We start from the raw sequence: 6,784 nt of genomic DNA on the forward strand, positions 1-6,784 counted from the left end.
AATGGGATCCAAGCCGAGGAATAAGGGTCTTATCTAGCGAAACTATCGGTCATTTAAAAAACAACAACATTTATATGCTTTTTAACCACAAATGCTCGTCTTGCACTACAGTAGCTGAAATGCGCATTACGTAATCACGTTGAAAGGTCATGCGTGACTTAGGCGGAAGTACCTACCTAGTGTTTACAAAGCGAAAACTCAAACGTCCTTTACAAAAAAAAAAGAAAAGTAAAACAGTTGGCGCGTTTCCATTAAAAATTTGTGCAAAACTTTTGCGATTTTTTCCATTTTCCATTAACCGATGTTATGCGACTAAAACGTCATTTTTTCCTCCCGCGATAAGTCATTCCAAAAATCATGGCAACGGACATTGGTAAGTTTATATATAACAGCCACGTACCTGGGTGTTTCTCCCTCATTTCTGCTCCGAGGTCTTGATTGTGGCATTTCTTTGAGGTTTAGAATCTACTCGGTTACTATCGTAACCTCAGTTCCCTGAGATAGGGAACGAGTATTGCGTAGCTATACGCAGTGGGGAAACTCCTTTTCCTCGATTTACTGAAGCTTTTATTTAAAACGCATTTGCAGCTGCACAGCTAGCACATTGAGCGTGGCTCGCTCATAGGCTGTGCTGCAGCAACTGCTTAAACCAATGGCGCGGGCGCCTCAGACAGGCCACCAATGAACAACATTGTACGTCAGAGCTCCCAAAGGGGGCGTGGCCTTAGTCTATATCAGAGCCCCGCATTCGCCATTATAGCAGGTTCCACGACTGAAGCGACAACTCATCAGGTTACTATAGTGCGGCCGGCTACGCAATACTCGTTCCCTATCTCAGGGAACTGAGGTTACGATAGTAACCGAGTAGTTCCCTTTCGAACGGTCACTTCGTATTGCGTAGCTATACGCAGTGGGGACGCCATGCAAAACGCCGCACCAACAGTAACTGGTTGCCACTGAACTCAGGACCCCTGAGCTCAACAAGTCCGAACCATATAAAATATATTTATATATATAGACCAGACACCGTCGGGCCTTATAAAATATATATGTCAGTATCAATACCAACCCAATATACTAATGAACCCGGACACCGTCGGGGCTATTTAGTAAATTAGAAATTAACCAGCAAGCGGGTTTTATATATATGTGAATGATTATGCACAGTACACTGTAGAGAAGACCGGGCACTGCCGGGTCTTCATCATACTGAAAGCACCTTCGCATGCAGAGAAGGAACTTCCATATTATAGAATTTCATAAATGTGGAAGGCGAGGACCAGCCGGCCGCATCACAAATATCCTGAATAGGAAAACCAGATGACCAAGCCCACGAAGAAGCCATGCCTCTAGTCGAATGGGCTTTAATACCTATGGGGCAAACCTGACCCATTGAAGTATAAGCCATAGATATAGCATCCACAATCCATCTAGACAGCCTTTGCTTGGTGACTGGATCGCCTTTGGATCGGCCACCAAAGCAGACAAATAGCTGTTCTGACTGCCTGAAAGACGCAGAACGCTCCAGATAAATTCTCAGTGCCCTGACAGGACACAGAAGATTCACCTCCCCATCTTCGGCAGAGGGGGGAAGGGCTAATAACGTAATGACCTGTGCTTTAAACGGAGTTGAAAGCACTTTAGGCACATAACCATGCCTGGGTTTGAGAACGACCTTAGAGTCACCTGGGCCAAACTCCAAACATGAAGGGCTCACAGAGAGCGCCTGCAGATCCCCTACTCGCTTGATAGATGCCAGTGCCAGCAGGAGAGCAGTCTTTAGTGAGAGAGGTTTCAAATCAACCGACTGTAGCGGTTCAAATGGTGGGCCCTTTAAGGCCCCTAAGACCCTGGAGAGGTCCCATAGGGGCACAGAAGGGGGCCTGGAGGGGTTAATCCTCCTAGCACCCTTCAAAAACCGCACCACCAAATCATCCCTTCCTATCGACTGGCCAGCTATCGGGGCATGATGCGCTGCAATAGCTGCCACATACACTTTGAGCGTGGACGGGGAGCGGCCCGCATCCAACAGCTCCTGCAGGAACGATAATATTGTATCTACCTCACATGACTCTGGGTCCAGACAGTTTTTCGAGCACCAGCTGGAAAACACTGACCATTTCAAAGCATATAGGCGCCTAGTAGACGGGGCCTTGGCTTCGGAGATAGTGTTTAGGACCTTCCTTGGAAGGTCCCCGGGTACCCGTTTAGGGGCCACACATGGAGGGCCCATAAATCGGGACGCGGATGCCATATCGTTCCTTTCGCCTGGGAGAGGAGGTCTTTCCTCGTCGGAACAGGCCAAGGGACTGTGTCTGATAACTGAATCAGCTCCGGAAACCACGGTCTGGATCTCCAGAGAGGGGCCACCAGCAGGACTGGGCACCCGCTCTCCCTGACCCTCTTTATGACTTGTGGAATCATCGAGACAGGGGGAAAAGCATATAGGGGGCGATTGGGCCAACGATGGGTCAACGCATCCCTGCTCTTCGAGAAGAACATCTTGCAATGAGTGTTGGATCTCGAGGCAAAAGGTCTATTTCGGCCTCTCCGAACACACTCCATATCAGACGAACCGTCTGAGGGTTTAGGGACCACTCGCCTGGGGCAGTGTTGCCCTGTGAGAGCATATCCGCGCCCAGATTCTGAACGCCCGGGATATGCATTGCTCTCAAAGAGCGCAGATTGCTCTGTGCCCATATAAGGAGTTCTCTCGCTAGGGCATACAGGCTGCCTGACCTGATGCCGCCCTGGCGATTTATATAGGCCACCACTGACATGTTGTCCGTGCGGACCAGGACATGGTGGCCTTTTAGGTTTGTTAGTAATGCTTTCAGGGCCAAACCAACCACTTTCATTTCCAGACAGTTGATGTGTAAGCTCTGCTCCGTGCTCGACCAGAGGCCGGAGACAGGCTTGCCCTCGTGCAGAGCACCCCAACCTAGGTTGGATGCATCTGTAAACACTACTTTCCTTCTGGAAACTACTCCCATGGTCACACCCTTGATGTACCAGTCCTGAGCTCGCCAGGGAATCAGGGCTCTTATACAACCGTAATTCACCATGATGCGCAGGCTGCCGGACTGCCATGCATAGGTTGGCACACGGCGTTTCAGCCAGTGTTGCAGCGGGCGCATGCACAGTAATCCCATACAGAGTACTGGCGATGCTGCTGCCATGAGGGCGAGAAGTTTCTGAAATTTTTTCAGGGGCGCGCGCTCTCGCGCTCTGAACGAGGCTGCTAGCGTCTGCACTGCGAGCGCGCGCTCTCGTGTGAGCCGCGCTGTCATCTCCACTGAGTCTAAAACTGTGCCCAGAAAAACTACAGTCTGGCTGGGTGTCAGTTTGCTTTTGGCAACATTGATTGTGAGACCCAGGCATTTCAAATGGCCGAGAATCAAATCTCTGTGAGCTACCAGCTCTGCTCTCGATTGTGCTAGCACCAGCCAGTCGTCGAGATAATTCAGCACGCGCACTCCCTGATGTCTCAGGGGAGAGAGCGCTGCCTCCATACACTTTGTGAATGTACGGGGTGCCAGGGACAGGCCGAAGGGCAGGACCGTGTACTGATAGGCTTGACCCTCGAAGGCGAATCTCAAAAATGGCCTGTGACGAGGGTTTATCTGAATATGAAAGTACGCGTCTTTCAGATCCATTGTTACAAACCAGTCTCCCGGGCGAATTTGCGCTAGGATGTGTTTGATAGTCAACATTTTGAACGGCCGTCTCATGAGAGCTTTGTTCAAATGTCTCAAATCTAGTATGGGTCTGAGACCGCCGTCTTTTTTCGGAATTAGAAAATAACGGCTGTAAAACCCTGAATATGTTTGCGCTGGAGGGATTAATTCTATCGCCCCTTTTGCTAACAAATTCTGTACTTCGGCGCGAAGCACGTGACCCACGCTGCTTCTCACTGAAGACTCGACCACCGCCTGAAATTTTGGGGGTCTGTGAGCGAATTGGAGCGAGTAACCTCACTTTATAATGTTTATGACCCAACTCGACACACCGGGGATGGCTTGCCAGGCCTGCACCCGTGTGGCTAGGGATTGAACCACTGAATGGGATGAGTCGCCTACACTGTGGGGACTCTCTACCTTTACATTGTGATTTGTGCACATATCGAGTGTTTGAGTGACTGTACCAACTTTTGCTTGTGGGGAAGTCATTCTTACAACATGGAGGGGGCCACCTAGTGTAGGGGGACCGTGAAACCATGGATTGTGTTTGTGAAACATGCTCTTTTTGTGCTTTATTTGGGTCGCCGTGAAAACGGCGTTTGTTTGTAGAGGCGCGCTCACTGCTGCGGGCCTGTTTACAATAATAAAATCCCCAGCCGCCTGAACTAAACAGGGAGCTGTGGGAAGTATAGCGGGTCTTTTTGAGGGTGGTCCGGCTAGTGCGAGACACGAGCCCTCTCGCTTCATCCTTGCTAGGATGACTTCGGCGGAACCGGTTCACTCACACCGCTGGGCCGCGGGCCTTGGCGCCGGGGCATCGGGTAGCGCTTTGTCGGTCTCGGCTGGCGGAAGGTATCAGCCGCAGGGCGGGGCTGAGATACCTGCTTTGCCGGTCTGACCGGTTGCGGCGAAGAGGCTGGCTTGGTCTTGGACGCCGAGCTAGAGCGTTTCGGCAGGAAGTGTCGCATTACCTGGGACGCCTTCTGTGCCTCGGTGAATCTCTCCGAAAACCCTTTGACCGCCGGGCCGAAGAGGCCGGAGCTGGACACGGGGGCGTCGAGGAAACGTGTCTTGTCCGTCTCCCTGATCTCCGTCAGATTCAGCCAAAGGTGGCGCTCTAGCACTACCAAGCTAGCCATACTCTTACCTATGGCCTGTGCTGTAGCCTTCGTAGCACGCAAGGCTAGGTCCGTAGCGCTCCTCAGATCGCTGAAGGCTTCCGGATCCGGGCCAGTCTCGTCCATGGACTGGAGGAGCTTGGCCTGGTAAACTTGAAGCACGGCCATGGTGTGTAGAGCTGATGCAGCCTGGCCAGAGGCGGAATACGCGCGTCCGGCGAGGGCTGATGTAGCTCTACACGGCTTGTTGGGGTGGGTAGCTCTAGCTCGCCAGCTAGCCGCCGTGTTCAAGCACAAATGAGCTGCCACAGCCTCCTCGAGGGGCGGCAAAGACTCATAGCCCTTTTCCGCTGCACCGTCCACTGAAGAGAGTGTCGCGGAAACCGATGAACCCACCCGTGCTGAGTAGGGTGCTCGCCACGCCTTAGTCAGCTCCTCATGGACCTCGGGAAAAAATGGCGCTGGTTTGTGACGTGGGGCCTGTTGGCGCCCCGAGAGAAACCAGCCATCCAGCCGACTACGGGGCGGCTCCTCGGGCGAGGCCCACTCGAGGTCGAGGTCCGTGACAGCCTTAGTCAGGATCCGAAGCATTTCGGCGTCGGAGTTAGTCCTGGTCGCTGAAAAACTGCCTGATGCCTCAGAAGCTTTGGCGGGGTCGAGAGAGCCCGGCCATTCCTCCTCAGACGCAGTAATCGACAGGCTGTCGTCGTGTTCGCCCGATCCTCCGAAGGAGACAAGGCCCGCCACGTGGTGGGGGGGGCGCAGGTCTCCCTCGAAGAAAACCGGTGAGGGCGTCGTCTCTGGAGAAGGCGAGGCACGCGGGGACACGGCCGGCGTGCTTTCGCTTATCTCCATCGTCTCGGGGGGCCTTTGGCTGCGGCGCTTCTTCTTCCGCGGCTTAAGTAGTGCCGGGAAGGGAAGGGCGGGTGACGCGGCATCGCCGTCTCATAAGAGAGCTAGCCGGGTGCGCAGCACGGAGATCGGCATGCTTTCGCAGGCCTCACATCCGCCGGCGGAGAGCGCATTTTCCGCGTGGGCAGCTCCCAGGCAGGAAATGCAGCTCGCGTGTCCATCAGCCTCGTGCAGCTTGAGTCCGCACGTGGCGCAGGATGAAACAGGCATAATTAAAAGGATATGATCGTCGTCGTCGCCGGATAGCCACAGGTGAGACGGCGTCAGGGGGAAAACGGCTTGAGTGCGTAGTCCGCTGAAAATGCTCGCTCAGGCTGAAGGGCTTGTTCTACGGCGAAGCTTGCAGTATCGGTCAGAGACATGCAGTTGTCGCTGAAGGAGTGAAATCTGCTATAATGGCGAATGCGGGGCTCTGATATAGACTAAGGCCACGCCCCCTTTGGGAGCTCTGACGTACAATGTTGTTCATTGGTGGCCTGTCTGAGGCGCCCGCGCCATTGGTTTAAGCAGTTGCTGCAGCACAGCCTATGAGCGAGCCACGCTCAATGTGCTAGCTGTGCAGCTGCAAATGCGTTTTAAATAAAAGCTTCAGTAAATCGAGGAAAAGGAGTTTCCCCACTGCGTATAGCTACGCAATACGAAGTGACCGTTCGAAAGGGAACCAGTATTTCTGTCATTCTTTCTTCTCAAGAACTGTCTCGTATTCTGTCCAAACACACCGCGCCTTCTAAGTCAGCTGACCTGTAAATGCGCAAAAAAAGTTTCCATTGCCATTTTGACGTGTTTCCATTGAGCATATTTTCAATTCGCAATTTCAATTTGCGCAGTTTGAAGGGTAATGGAAACGCGGTTAGTGATGTCGGACAATTTTGAAGTTGGAGGAGAATATTTTCCGCCTATGTTACTGCCTGACCTTTCCAACGTGATTACGTAATACGCGAAGTCTTGCAAGACGAGCATTTGTGGTTAAAGTATATATATTAAGGTTTTTTTTTTTTTTTTTTTTTTTCAGAAAATGGCTGATGGTTTCAGTAGCACCTCAATGCAGTACAAAAGATCCGGGGGGAGGAGTCG

This window comes from Scardinius erythrophthalmus, assembly GCF_964197995.2.
Source record: "Scardinius erythrophthalmus genome assembly, chromosome: 15".
NCBI classification, from domain to species: domain Eukaryota; kingdom Metazoa; phylum Chordata; class Actinopteri; order Cypriniformes; family Leuciscidae; genus Scardinius; species Scardinius erythrophthalmus.